General features: G+C 36.3%; 1 long non-coding RNA gene across 1 annotated transcript; it reads left to right on the plus strand.

Moving 5' to 3' along the window:
• The first annotated feature begins 701 nt into the window (after window positions 1-701).
• On the plus strand, window positions 702-7,375 carry LOC115493920 (uncharacterized). Its single transcript, XR_003958923.4, has 4 exons — window positions 702-812; window positions 911-1,138; window positions 5,206-5,423; window positions 6,037-7,375. It is a non-coding gene; the product is annotated as an uncharacterized lncRNA (long non-coding RNA).
• The last annotated feature ends 8,813 nt before the right edge of the window (window positions 7,376-16,188 follow it).

The raw sequence follows: 16,188 nt of genomic DNA on the forward strand, positions 1-16,188 counted from the left end.
AGACAAACAAAACATTTTTCCTTTTTTTTTTTTTTTTCTTTTTTTAAACTTCTGATGCTGGCAAAGATAAAAGCTGTGCAATTACATCTCAGCAGCCAGAATGCTGAATTTCATTAGCTTTGTCAATCAGAAACCTCAATTTACTTTCATAAAATTTAGAAGCAGGGAACAGAATGGTAACCTAGTTTTCTGTCTGTATGGTTGCAAAATAATTTCCAGCCTGTTTATTTATTTGGTAGTGTTTTGACCAGTTATTTTAAAATTGGCTAGCAGTGGGCTACTCTTTGCTCTCCAGAGAGATTTTTCTATTGGTTAACTCACAGTAAGGTTTTTCTTTTTCTCCTACTGATATATTCCCTTTATTAATTTCCTCCCATTACTCCTAGTTATACCTCTTTTTACTATGCTAAATAATTCCTTTTATGCTAAATAATTCCTTTTTTCCATTTTTTGAGTTATCACTCTGTAACATTGCTGTTCTCCTTTTTTTTATGGAAACTGTCTCAAATTGGCAAGGTCTAAAATATGCTGGGTTCAATCTGCTATAAAGGACTTTATTGACAATTGCTATAACTTAAACACAGTCCTGCTTTAATAAGCTCAGCTAAAACTGAAGTTTGAATAATTTTTGTTAACTGAAGCAAGAAATCTATTAAAACGAGCCCTCTATTTTGAACTGTTTTGTAGTGATGTAATGGGGCCAAATGATTAAGCATAGCTTAGATAGCCAAAATCCTCTGGGTCAAATTACCCTGTCTGCTGAGAAGCACAACAGGGTTGAAAGAAGCACAGATGCCGGACAAATGTTTCTGGTAAGAGGAAGAAAAATATTACAACAAGCCTGTCCCCTTTTCCCAGGGTTGAAGCTAATTTCAGTCTGCTCTCCTTCCCTCTCTGCATTTTCCTGAAGGCTGGAGACTGCCTAGTGCTGAAACCTGTGGATACCCTCTCCCAAAACTCTGCCTTCTCCTCCTGTCTGAGGGAACTGGCACTCGGTGCTGCAGATTTGGCCTCACTCTGGTCCTAGCTGGAGAAGAGCTGGATGGGCTCAGTAACTGCATGTGCCTGCAAAGCAGAACGTCCTCGTGCCCAGGGTCCTGCAAATGACTGAGCCATTGAGGAGGAAACGTGCTTCACAGTGAGTAGCATCTGCAGACAACTTTTCTGACAGGATTTGATCAAACTTCATGTCTGGAATGGCCCAGCTAAGGACAGGGGCAGCAGTTTTGGGCTGGCAGCCACTGCAAAGAGAGATGATAAGGTAGGGTGAACTCAAAAACCTTCTACATTTTCAAACAAGGTAGCAGGTTCCCCAGCAAACCTCATGGCATGTTGGGAAAACTTGGATAGTAATAGGCAAACATAGATAAAACATGTCTAGTTTTCTAAACTCTCTTCTATCACTGCTTCCTTTCCCTGGAGAGACCCCTAAATTTAGTTAGAGACTTTGACACCAGCGGGCTGACAAGGACGGAGAACCACTGCAGCAATGCTGTGCTGGTGCATGCTACCACCATGGTTACAGCAGGAAGGCTCCTGCTCTCTGACATTGTGCATACGACATCCGTAACTCTCCATTTGCATCAGGGCTGCCTTTGCAAAACAGCAACTGGATTCTACCCTGGATGCTGTTAATAGAAGCTGAGGGCTCATTCCCAGACATGTTTTAAGACTACCTGTGTATACTTAAATGGGCATTTGTGTTTTTCTCCCTTCAGCTACTTATCTTTGTAAAACTTCGGGTTTTGCGTCTGAAAGGACTGGGCCCTCAAATGCATGTTGCTTATTTATTTTATTCTATTTAATTCTCTAAACTGCCGTGAATTTTTACAAAGCTTTCAGTGCCATAGCAATGGCTGTATTTAATACATTATGTTTCCTGATCATTGTGTTAGTTCTGATAAAAATAAGTTTTCTAAGATTCATCTTATTTTGCAGTTTAAATTTGCTTTTGGAACATTTTGTCTTGCAATATGATCTCTTGCTGACAACACCTGAAAATTGACAGAATTTAATGTAGGCAAAAATCCTACAAGTACTGGAAAACTGTTGCAAAAAACAATTTCATTTCCTTTATATCTTGATATAATTTGTTTTAAACTTCTCTGCAATCCCTTGAAGCATGTAAAAGTGCTCCACGTAAACAGGTCCCTCTGCTCTTGTTCTTTAGACTGTAGTGAGGCTGCTGAAAGATTTGAGTGATGGTGCAATGCTTTAAATTAAATATAGATTTGGGGTTCTGAGCCTGCTGAGTTGAGTGCTGTAAACACTGGAGGACCAATCAAAACAAACATAAGTGACACAAGTGATCTTCATTGAATCATTTGGCATTTCTTTTGACTTGTTTAGAGACAAATGCTTTTGTTTCCTTTGGTGCAATATTGTTTCTAGATCTACTCTGAATTTTCATTTACAGAGAGAGTACATCACAAGATAAATAGCATGCTTTTACCTTGAGCAGCTAGTTAAAAAGTTAAAGCATGAAGCAAGGGAGCTGTGGCATTTGGAGGCTCTGTATTCCATCTGTGATCAACTGTGCTTTCTGTTTTGCAGTATCCTCGCTCCATCATGTGCTGTTTATGAGTAAAATTTCCAACTTGAAATTGCTGTGGCTGAGAAGAAAGAAGCATAATGTGCACATGTGTGTGTGCATGTGTGTGTGTATTCATTAACATTTGGGGTAGCAGGTGTTGAGAGCTCTTTTTCCTTGGTATGAATACATTTTGCATCAGTGGAAAGCACTGAGACATCTTATGCTGCATTCTTTTGTGAGCAGCAGCTTAAGATTCTTTTTATTTCCTCACTAGAAGAGGACCAAGGCAAGGCACTTCTCCAGTGCTAATAGCTCCAGAATATTGCTCAGCTAAGTGGTAAAGAGAGCTTATATGCTGAAAGTATTTCAGGAAAAGAGTTACTAGAGAAAAACAGAAACAAACAAAACCCCCAAATTTAAAAACATTTTAATTGCTTCTGAAACATGGATAAGAGGGTCAAAATGTCATCTTACAACTTTAATTTTTGAGCGTAGAACACTCATTGGAAAGGTTGGACCTGAATTGGAAAACTAAATTATTGTTTAAAGATATGCTTTTTTCACTTCTACAATTAAAGAGCTGGGAGGCATAGCAGAGAAGCCCATGGAAGTGTATTTATTTATTGTTTTTTCCTTCTTGCTCTGTGCAAGAAAAAAAAATCTGTGCAAGAGCTTGACTTTTCCATTGGTGTTTATCTGATCCTTTCAGAGGCCTTTTGCATATGCAGAGATCATGGTCGCTATTAAAAATGTGAGTAACTATGGAGAATTTCCTTTTTTAGCTGCAACAGAAAAATATGTTCCTTTGTCATAGAGGGAGACTATGGAGTAAAATAAAGATTAGGCTGTTTCAACACCAATCACTTATTTATGTAGCATAGAATATCAACACAGAGAAATAGGAAAATAAAGACCAATCCGCGCAGAGGTGACTTTAGGAGAGAGTAGACTGAGATGTTAAAAAATAAACAAACCAAGTCACTGATGAGAGCTACACTTAATACAAAATGCACCTTTCCCCTTTGAAGGGCAACATCACACACCTGGAATGTCTCATACAGGCTGAGAAAAGAAAGACTAGTTAGTGGCCAAGAACACCCTGATGTTCTGTGCTACAAATTGAAAGTGAAGGTTACTTTATTGTAGACTTTATCTTAAAGCAGTAAAACGGGTAGCTGCAGCTACAACTGAAAGTATTGATTTTGTAATTTCAGCAAATTAAGAACAAGACAGGAAACCTATTAAACCTTTCCACTGATTGCCAGGGCACTTTTTGGTGATGCTGGTGCTGACATTAAAATTACATGCGCCTGTCTCTTTAAAGCCAAATATATACATTTTACAGAAGATAGTGCCAGCTAACATGCTGAAAAGGGATCTTTATAAATCTGTGTAATTTCACATTTCAGATGTGAAACTTTTGAAGCCTGATGACATGAATGTCAAGCAGCACATCTAAAATTTTCATAAATTATGGTTCATGTTAGATGTGCTTTCATTACATTTTAATAAATTAAAATTTTTACAAAGCCAGATTTTTTATAATAATAGCAAAGATTGTAATGCTAGTAATAGCATTATCTGTCAGAACATTATGAGTAATGATTATGTAAAAATCTATGTAACAAAGGCTAACAGAAGAAATGATCAAATTATATTCTTCTGTATCTTGTATAAAACAAGTTATTTTATTATGGTAGCAAAAAACCAACTTCTCTTAAAGCAATATTTAAATTACTTTTTAAAATCAATGTAATTAAATTCATGTGAATTACAATAGTTAAGATCACTTGTTTCATAAAGGATTGTTTTAAAGTTTTGCTTTAACATTACTAAGTATAAATTAAAGAGCCATGTCTTTTAAAAATACAGTATTTCTAATAGTCCTTAGGAAGAATGGGGCAGAGCAAGGGAAATTATACCTGAATCCACTCTGAACACCTTATGAAGATGTAAGTTTCCAGTTTATCCAATTCATAAATATTTTGTTTCATCTGAGCTAGCATTTGGCATCATTCCAGCATGTAAACATGCATCAGTTTTACACACACAAATCTAATTTACAGGCAAGCCATCATCTGCATTTACCATAGTAGCCAGCAGTTTGTGATATGCCTGTAACAGAAACGTAAACTGATAGAGGAGGAGGTGAGAATGTAAACTTCAAAAGAGATTGGATTTTTAACAACAAAGGCACTCTTAAAAAGTGTGGAGGAACATTGCTGAGAGACTGTGAGCCAAAAGTCTTCAGCAGAATGGACTTGAGGAACTTGTAGCAGATATTTACACCTAAACGTGAATGAGAATTCAGAAATTTATGTTACTAGGGAGCCTCAAAATAGTGTATGAAAATGAGTATTAGGTGTAAAAATATGTATCTAAATATAAAGGTGAGAATAGGTGAAGTGAATTTAGTAGTCAGAGAGATCTGAAATAAGTAGGAGGGAAAACCTAAGAGTGCAGTGCTTCACAATAATGAACAAAATAGTTTTTCTCTTTTGAAGGAGAAATGCACATGGGGAACACTGGAGTGCTCTAACCACCCCTCCAAGCCCAGCAGAAGCTGGGATAGTGACGATGACTCTTTCCTGCATGTCTCTTCTGTTTCCCAGGAATGCACATGCATGCCTGATTGTACAGACCAATATATTTTCTCTTTGTTTTCACTGCAGATATGCCAAGATATTGATGTCTGCCAAACTGGATACTGCACATTGCAAGCACATTCAGATAATACCTAGAACTCCACGAAAGCGTTGGTGCTTTATTCTATTGCAGAGGCAGAAAATTACAGAGACATCCACCTCCCACCCTCTTCATAATCTGGGACTTCACTGAACCTGAAGCAAAGGCTGTGAAGAGGAGAAAGACGCAGGAGCAGTAACTACAGGTGCACACTTAGATTATTCACTGTGGCCTATATATTTACAGGTGGCCACTAGAATAACCACTCCCAGAGGGTGATGATTTGTAGGGATAGAAGAAAAAGATAGGTTTTTAAGGAGGAGTCTAAAGGGATAAAAATCAGTAACTGCTTGAGAGATTATACTTTTTTTAGTACAAGATGGCTTCAATAATCTGAGAAGAAGCTTTAACCTACCTTGCTGGAATTCCTTCTGGCCATTTGACAATGCTGAGATTTTATTAAACCTCCTGTGAGTTTGATGCTTCTGATTTTTTTCCTTGAACAGTCTTTATTCCTCCTAAAGGTTGTTTTCTCACTTGTCCACAGTAGATATTCACTACCTGCCACTCTCCTGTAGAGCTATAATTTTGCCTGAGTTGTGATTAGTGGTATTTCCACTTAAATGAAATACAGGGTTTCCAGTTTTTTTTAGATTTTTCAGAACTCTTAAATATTTAGTTTTTAATGGAATGTTCCAGTTTTGAATGTTTTTGAGTTTTGAACTGGAACATATGCGTGTATATGTTTTACTTATTCATATGTTACTTATGCATTTAAATACAAATATGAATCAAAATCTCCCACTTATTGGTTTCAGGAAGGTGGAAGAACAAAGAATGACTGTGTGACAGAAGGTGCAACCTCAAGTACAAGTCCTGCCTTTACTTGATTTAAAGCATAGATTAGAACATCAGTCTTCAATATCCAGAGAGAAGACCTAAAATTTAGATTGAAATAATGCCTAATAATTTTTTTTTCTGCAATATAAGAGATGGATGGAGACATAAACAAGAAGAACTAGTAGCCAAGTAATGTGGAACAGTTGCTCGAATGTTGCACAAAAACCATAATGTAGAGTGGTATGTAGGTCTGCCACAGTCCTGGGAAGTGCCCTCATTAAAAGCTTTTTATATTATGCTGCAGAACTTGCTTTTCATATGAAACACTTGGAGAATCTGGCTTATGACCCAAGATAAAATGAGAAAAAAATATTAAATATTCCAAAATGTCGTGTAGGAGAATCAGATCCTGCACACCTTTACACTAGGAGAATTGAAGGATTTTTGACACACGTGAATCTACGCTCAAGAATACATGTGTGCACACTGGAAACACTAATCTTTTTTTAAATTTGATTTTTGCCTTGAAGCCTGTCCAGAAGCACAGAAACAGAACTATCCAAAGGTCACTTGAAATTGTATCAACAAACAACAAAGTCTTTGGCAATAAAATGTTGATTTTATGGAAGGAAATTGCAGACACCAGTGTCTCCATTTCTTAGTGTGTTGTACATGAAAAGAACAAAATTCATTTGCATAGTTAAGATACGTTTATGTACTACTGCTGGAAATGTGAATTAGTTGGAAATATGTCTACTGATGTTGTGATATTAACTTGAAGATTTCAAGGGCTGATTTTCAGTACACATACAGTTAAAATAAACTTATATTTGAGGGTTAAGGAAGTCAATAATGTTTAAGTTAATAAGACTTGTTGATAACAGGACTATGCTAAGTGAAATTGCAGGAAACATTGGAATGCTTTTAATAAATTGCATCTTTTAGACTTAGACCTCAATTAAATGTCTCTCTGAATTTCACAGAAATTGTGTAAAAAATAGCAGAATCAAAATAAATTCTTAGAAGTGTAAAATAAAGAGAGAATTAAAGAATTTAACCACCTGAAATATGTTACTGAACTGATTAAATCACCATTCTTGGATGATGCCACCAAATTAGATGAACGCAGATCTATATTAAACTGTATAACTGTGTAAGCAGTAATAGATTTTGAACTAGAAATAGTAATAATATTTTTTGTAGAAATTGAAATAGAATGTAATTAGAAATTGTGATGAGGAAAATAGGAAAACAAAAAAAAATTCTCACCATTTATTTTCCTTTGAATACAATGTACACCATTCACATATAATAAATACGGTAGGTACATGCCTTTTGGAGTCTGAGCAGTATTTTTTATTGTGTAATTTCTGATTTTCCTTGGTTTATTCTTTCACCTAGGTAAGCAAACTGATAGGAAACAAGTGTTCCTTTACAAAGAATTGACTTTTTCATTGAGAAATCATTGAGTGCTAAATACTCTTTGATGACCTGAAAAATGTTTCTGAGGATAAGAGAAGGGAGAAATCTTTTGAAGTTTAAAGACAATATCTTTTTTTTCTTTTGCTGCATGGGGGGATAGAGATGATTGAGAAGACAGAAAATATGTTTTCAGTTTATGGAATTGGGTGGTGTTTGAAATTCATAAAGGAATTTTGTTTTCATTTTCTTTGTTCCCTCCAAGTTTTCCTTATTGTTTAATCAATGTTTCTACTGGGGCAAATGCATCAAAGGAATGATTTTGTCTCATGGTTATGACTCATAAAGACGTGGTTAAAGACAGAAATGGTAAATTGTCTTGAATCAAACTTAAAAACAGTCTAGAAAATATTTTTCTAGTCCAGAAAATATTTTCAAATATTTTCTGGAAATAATTAAGTGAGGCTTGATACCTATGTTTGTCAGTTCCTTGCTACTGTTTAATTTTTGTATTTTCTACAAGAAGAAGGGAATTGGGATTGAATTTTGGTTTTGGTAAATCTCAGAATATTTAAATATTTTTCTGAACTTACTGAATTTATTCCGTTTCTAGCTTCTCAGGCATTTACCATTGTATCTTGTTCATCTTTTAAATGCTTTATATTTTTGTCTTTCTGTTTTGTCTTTTTTAACTGGGAAGGCACTTTCTTAATCTACTTTCTTTTATTATTATCACAGATCAATTAACAATTATACAGGAAAAATGGCAGAAGTAGTGTTTTCCAATACTGTTGCCTGTTGCTTTTCGATACAGCACCTTTTGCATCTTTTTTCTTTCCAATTACACTTTCATATGCCATAAGCACGGTTATGTTCACTGTTCTTGGGGCTCTTTCTCTGCCCATACCCCTCTTTTCTGCATCTCATCTTGTCTCTCTTGCTTCCCAGATTGGGAAATATTGACTTTATTGATCACAAGGCAACTGGGTGTGTATGTTCAGCTGGCATAAACAGTTTTCCATCCTCTGTTAATTAAGAGGTTTTCCCCCATAAACTACTACTCTCCAATCGGCCTGCCTGCTAGCTTCCATTTTGGATCCTCCACTGGTCCTCCATTCCAGTTCTGTTTTCTCCAGTACATGCCTCTCAAAAGAGGATTGTCTTTCCCCAGAGCCCCTACTTTTTCCATACTGAGTGTGAAAGCTGAATGTGGCTTCACTTGTCTCTGCTACCTTCTTGTGTTTCCCACTGAACTGAGAATCATCACATAATTCCCATAAACTGGGAGGAAAGGTATTAGAACAGTCTGTGTGTTGGATCTGACACTCTCCTTACTTTTCATGTGTCAGCTTTTGTGGTGGTGAACACCTAAATGTGGCACTATGGGGTAAACTGTATAAATGGAAATGTTATATTGTGATAAGGGGAATGGAATTAGTCTTCGAATTCTTTCATACTTTGGGATGGATTTTTTCTAAAAGCTCAAAACTTAAAATGTGTTATATGGGAAAAAAATGTTTGGTAGCATTCCACTGGCATGTGATGGAGAAATTATATTCCTTCTATCTCTACAGAGAATTCACAGCTATAATACATGTTTGCAGTTTTTCCCCTGTTTTGTTTAATTTAATTGAGTTTTATTGGCTGCCTTGTTTTAGGAGTCATCTAAATATGTTAGATAATTGAATGGAAAAATATGTCTTAGACATATTATTTTTAAAGCTCAACATCACATCTGGAAGAGACTAAGACATGTTTGTAGTGTGCTTCCTTTGATTTATTGACCGGATGACCAGAAACTGGTTCAGAGTTGCAGCCTCATCATGCCTGGAGAAAAGCTCGTACTTACATCTATGAATGTGAGGTATTAAACTGCTTTTTTACATGCTAAATGGATGATGATGATGAAACTAAGACAAGGCCATATTTTAAGAGCATGAAAGCAATCTTTTATAGTAAAGTATAGTTTCTCAAGGGAAGAATTAGAAGCCTGCAGCCTAGGACATCTAAAACTGGTATGTTCACTGTCAAAAAAGCTTAGTCTTTCTATATACTCAGTCCAGCTTAACTGCAGACTAGGTGATAAAGTAAGTTTTGTATGCTTCCTTGAAACTTCATGGGTTTCTTTCAAAATCAAGAACAGAATCTCTACCTATCTACTCAGGAAGATTGTAGAATGGAGAAGATGACCAGTATGTAGTCAGGTTAACTGGAGAGTGGTCCCAGCTGCCTGTTGAGGTGTTTTACTTTGGGGAAGTATCTCTGAAAGTGGGAATACTTGCTTCTTATTGGAAATGTGGATGCAATGGACTCTACCGCTTAGCCAAATGAACTTCAGCTCAAAAATGAACAAAAAATATATACAGCGTAAGGTGGTCTGTTATATTTTGTGACAAGAAAAAGAAGCTTTAAAAAGACTTTTCTTTTCATTTTAAGCCTTAAAGCAAATGAGTATTCACATATATGCACAGGCATAAGAAAGTCCAGGGATGGGTTCAAATATTATATTTTAAAAATTATATGTTGCAAATTCTTAATAAAACCATTAAAATATGAGGATTTTTAACTTGGAAACATGACTACAAATGTAACAGCAAGAAAATTACTATTTAAGTATGAAAACAGAGTTTCATATTTCCAGGAAGAGAGAGATGTAGATTACAAACATATTTTCAACTGTGAATCTGTCTATTTCTTCATGAAATTATTTCAGATTTGAGAAGATTTGGGAAAATTGAGAAGATTTGAGGGATCTTTCAGTGAAGAGGGCAATGTCTAAACAACAAGGGTGTTTTTTAAGAAGAGGCAATTTAAAGGCTTTTCTAATGTTACAATTAAATGCTAGAGTAGACTGGTGAGGGAGATTTTGCCATCTCCATTAATGTTTCCAAAGAAAGGAATATTAGGAAAATGTCCATTTGAAATGTTTCAGATGAAGCCTTAATTTACAGGTAGGATTGTTGATTTATGAGGTTTTTTTCAGTCTTGATTTCATTTCTGAAGAGCAGGCAACTTTTAAGCTTAACTTTTTAAGGCATGGTTCTGAGAGAATGACAAACCTCCATGGCCTCTTCAGTCAACACTCCAAACAGCACAAGTGAGTGTTGTCAGACATCTAAAACAATAAGAGGAGATTAAAGCTGGGGACAATCTTAACAGCATTGTGTTGAATGGAAGATGGACATGCTCTGACTGAGAGGCTGGAGAAAGATAAGCTCCAGACTGATTTTTTTGCAGAGGGACTTCTTACAAGGACATCTTGTAAAATAGGACAAGGGGTAATGGCTTTAAGCTGAAAGTGGGTAGGTTAAGATTAGATTTTAGGAAGAAATTTTTCATTGTGTGGGTGATGAGGTACTGGAACGGGTTGCCCAGAGAAGCTGTGGATGCCTCATCCCTGTCATTATTCAAGGCCAGGTTTGATGGGGCTTGGAGCAATGTGGTTTAGTGGAAGGCATCCCTGACCACAGCAGGAGGGTTGGGGCAAGATAATCTTTAAGGTCCCTTCCAAACCAAGCCATTCTGTGATTCTTGCAGAGATGTCTGCAAACCCCTCATTTTACTGCAGGCTAGCAGGGAGAGAAGTGAATGGAGCTGCAGACATGCAGAGGACTTGTACCCACTGCCTTCCAGCTGCCACTGTACTGCTACTGCCTGACCCCCATGCACACATTCTGACCTTACTCCTCTCCACAGATCTCTTGAGCCCAATCCAGCACTTAGGCCAAACAGTTTTGCACACTGCCAGTGGACAAAAGCAATCAAGTTATCCTGGTGGCCCTCAAAAGTGAGTTTCTCCTTCACAAACAGGGAGCAAGATACAATGGAGGTGAGATTTTCCTGGCCTGGGTCTTCACTGCAGACATGAAAAGTGCCTCCTCTTCCTTAGTGAAAATTATTCCCACAGTCCTTGAAAGACATGGGTGCAAACTGTGACTGAATCTGCTTACGAAAACTTTTGACAGGTATCCTCAAATTTTGCGTCAATTGCTTTCAATTTAGAGGAATGTTACTTTCAACCAAACTTTAATTGGAGTGAACCTGCTGACCAGGTTTAGCAGTAGGAGGGCTTCACTCACCTCCTCGGGAATAGTTTAACAAAGATAGTGTCTTGGGAAAGGAGGGAAAGAGCAGCTGAAGAACCATCAGACAGTCAAGCTGGAGTACAGAGCTGCCCAAACACATGCATCTCTGTTGACCTCGTGGTGCCTCATATTGCAACTACCCAAAAAAGATGATAATCCAGGAGTGACTATCCACAACCTAAAATATGCCTGCTGGGATGGAAATTGTTATCTACCCATTTCATTGTAGTTGAATTTTTACTGGTTCAGAAATGCAACTCTTTAATGAACCACTTAAGGAGCACGAGGATGATGGTTTCCCATTGGCTTAGCAAACCATCCTCTCCTGAAGGGCTGTGAAAGGCAAGGTAATTGGGAGAGAAAATGGGGTAGTACTTTGTACCTGAGCACGTTGCCTCCTGTGGAATATAGGTCACATTTGCAATATCTTTCCTGAAAACAAAGATGCAAATTTAATGCATTGGATTCACATTTTTGTTCTCTGCACAAACAAAGGTGATACTGCTGGAATTCTGATTAGGTCTAATGAGGGAAAGTGTAATGTATTCATTCCTTCCAATGTGGCTTCTTGAACAGATTAGCTACAAAATTTGCCCTTCTTCATGCTAACAAAACATAAACATAGTAAAAAGGGAATCATAATACTACTTGATATAAACCCAGTGCTTAATATTTTAATCTTTAAAGAATAAAAGGTAATACATCAACAGCAAATTAAGAAGGTGACATCTCGGTCTATTTACATTAATGGTTAATAATCAGCAGATTAACACTGATACATACCAAGAACAGGTTTATGCATGGACAGTAGGAGGTGATAACATCATATTCAACCAAAATGGCTTTGAGTCTACCTCAGGATTATGTCACCAAGTCAAATGATTGTTAAAGGAACGAGCAGACAGAAATACTAGTTTAGATAAAGTTTTCTGCAGAAATGTAATAAAAAATAGAGGAAAAGAATCATGGGAACATTTTAAGACACTATTTTAATTTATAATTATTTCTGTGTGCATACATGGTATGTTTTTCAAAGTTCATGAATACATACATACCTTGCATATACTACACCTACAGTTGCATAAACATTCAGAGAGGTTAGAGATAGCCATTATCACTTTTTAGGATAACTTAATTAAACTCGCTTATTAAAACACTTTAATTCGTTAGTGATAAAATCTTGATTAGTACATTTTCCTGCTAGGTGACCTTCTAATTTAATAGAAAACGAATTTTTAAATGGAGAAAAATGCCTGTGGCAGAGATTTTGTGCAAGTGAATAGAGTTTGTAATACACATAGGGATATAATCGAGCCTAATTAGTGAGGGTGCAAATGAATTTTTATTTCATACACCAGAAGTGTCATTGATGAACCATGGTTCAGAGTTTGAAATGCATTCAGGCTGGCAGTATGGGACTGAAGTCTGTGGGAAAATCACAAGCTAATTCATTGATTGCCCCTTGGAAATTACTGCTGTTAATTGTTAGGTAATTAACATGGAGCTACAATTATACTGGCCTTAGGGGGTGATTAATGTTTCAACATGTCACATTAGCAGCGGCTGGATTTTAAAAGCTTTTCTTTTCACATGGTTTAGAGACAGATGGTATATTGTCTATGGAAAATTGTTTTCTTTTACTAAAGTTTATACCAAGACCAAGTGAATGTTCTTCTTGTGCTGCAGTGTATTTTTATGTAGTTGAATTGTATGTATCGTGCCTGATGCACCTTAAGAAATAATATTTGTTTTAAAAAAATCCCCATTATACCTGCTATGAATGCATAAAATATGCATATTGAAAGGAAATTATGCCTGCATTTATTTTTTTAGGTAGAAAATAAAAAATAGGTAATGTAAAATTAGACTATTTAATGGCAGCTCTTACATTATTTAGTGATGATACAGAGAAAAGAATTGCACAATATCATATTTATTACAATCAATATAATTTAAGCAGTAACCAAATAAAACATGTTGAACAAATGCATTTAGTAACAGTTATAAACAGCATATTAATATCTCCACACTTCAGTATTGTGCTTTGTTCTATGTTAAGATTTTTTTCTCTTCTTCCAGTTCCAGTAGTCAGAATAAGACTAACATGGACTTTTTAGAAGCCTACTGTGTTCTGCTTTATCTGTTGCAGAATTAAATCCTTAAAATCTTCCATTAAAGACAGTAGTGCCTGTGTTAGGAAGACTGGTTATGTATCCTGGAATTATTACTTATATTTTCTCTTTTTCTTTCTTCTATATGCTGCTGCACTAGATAGACATATTGCAAACTTGTGGGTTATTGGTATTCACTGTGTAAATATTTTCTTGGTAATATTCCTAAAAAATGGCAAATGTACTTTCCTGTTTGCAGCAGTTTTGAAAGCACTTCAATTTCTTCTCGTAATTGATAGTGGCACTAAGTCTTGTGAAGGGATATATTTAAATGCCATACTTGGATTATTTTCTGTAAATTCTTTAGGTTTCTAAGATTACTCCTTTGTCTTCTATAGACAATGAAGTCACATAGTCCAAAAGATGTAATGGACCTCTGGTAGGTGAAAGGATCAGTTTCTATGACCGCATATATATTTCTCTTTTTCTTGTTTCATTTTTTGTCTTCCTGTGATATTTCAAGTTGGAGTCTTTCTTAGTAGTCTTATACAGTGGTCTTTCTTATGAATCCAGTCACTTGCATTTGTATTGATTGGTCCACTGCAGCATATCACAGAAATGTTTATTTTTTCAGCCATGCCTGCTAATAATTTTTAATTTCTGCTAAAGCAGAAGGACATCTGCTTTAGGACATCTGGAGGACAAGTTTCTACTTTAGAAACAGCCTTGTTGCAATAATAAAAATCCACACAGAAATATAGCAGAAGAGATACACAAATTTTGCAAATATTCAATTTTCTTTATGATTTTAATTTCTACAGAATAGTATGAACTATGAATCAGTGTCCACTTAAGTTTCATTCAGCTGAGTTTTCTTGCCTTCTCAGAGGACGCCAGGTGTTACCTATACACACAAAGTGTCAGTGACTGAACTGGAAGAAGTGGGTTTTATGAAGAACTTAATGGAATGGAAGGATTAAAATTATTATACCACAGGAGATCACCTGCATTTGGTTAGTCATACAGGCTTTCCTGGACTTTCTGTTTGAATGATCAGGAGCCAGAAAATCTCAGTACATGGGTAAGTTTAACCAGAGATTCTGACCACTGCTTTTAAAGAGTAATAGTAGTAAGCTGATACAATGCTTGGTCAGCAGAACGCTTAAGCATATGGTTAACTTTAAGCACATGAGTAGCTCTGTTGACATTACAATTAAGTGTCTACCTACATGTTTTGCTATATTAAGGTCATTGCCCTGGGAGGACTCCATAGGGGAAAATTACTCCAATTGGCAGTCTCATGAAGTTACTCCTGGCCCTGTGTCTATGGAATAGTAGATTCATTTGTATAAAACCCTCAAATACAAGTATCTGTGTTCACATATCCTAGAACAGATCCAAATTTACTAGGGCCATTTTTGGATTTCCTTAATATGTAAGAGATGTGAAACTATTATTTGTTCTTGCTTTAAGAACTGCCTGCATTGCTAGTGTATCAATAAGGGTGAGCACCAGATTCTACATGATTATTTGATCATGTAAAATTTGAGGCCATGGCATTCCTCAAATATATGTTATACATATTTATGTTAGCTCACTGGATTATTTTCTTCTGAATTTCTATTTGATGTCTGTTTATGGGCTTTTTTTTTGTTGTTGTTTTTGGGGAGCAGGAGGAGGGCTGTTGTGTGCTAGTTTCTATATTTTATGAAAGCAGTGTCTGTGCTACTAGTCTAATTTAAATTTAGGCTTTTATTCTAGTTGGCAGTAATGTAAGTGCTAAGAATGTGGTGAAAAAAAATAACAGGAACCTGCATAGATTGACCTCTTTTCTTCCTTTTCTGAAGTGACTGTAACCACCCTACTAATAATATTTATTGGGAGATTATCTCAAGTCTCATGGTTTCCAGGCTTGACTTGTAAAATCTGAAGCTTTCTAGACCAATATACTTCAGAGGACATAATACTAAATAGAAGTTTTTGGTCACTTGCTAAGAAAAGATCTTTGAAACAGGCGTTGTTCTGCCATGGTTTGCAGAAGGAACTGGCTGAAAAGCTTAGATGCTGTATTGAAGCTTGTGTCATGGTTTGGGAATGGAATTCCCAATTTATTGGTCTCACTGAAACACTCCAAATCACTTGCTTTTCTCTCAGTGACCCCTCCTCTTCACCCCTTCCTCCTCTGGAGGAACATAAATGGGAATTGGAGACACAAAAGGTAAAGTTCACAGATTTAGTTAAGAGCAATTTACTAGAAAGAACACTGAGATAAGAAAATTATCGGTAATATCAACAATACTAATGACAGAGGGTGCATGAAGTGAAGAATTTGCACAAGAGTGTTCACCCCTTACAATACCTGACTGCTCCCTCCATCAGTCTGCTCAAGACTGAAGGGATCCTTTCACCCCCTTGCCTTCCTGGCAATGACGTGAGATGTTATAGAACAGTCTCCAGGTCCTAGCCGTACCCCTCCTGGACACTGCAATAATTAACCTTGTCCTCCTGGCTAGAA

The sequence above is a fragment of the Taeniopygia guttata genome, chromosome 2 (assembly GCF_048771995.1).
Source record: "Taeniopygia guttata chromosome 2, bTaeGut7.mat, whole genome shotgun sequence".
NCBI classification, from domain to species: domain Eukaryota; kingdom Metazoa; phylum Chordata; class Aves; order Passeriformes; family Estrildidae; genus Taeniopygia; species Taeniopygia guttata.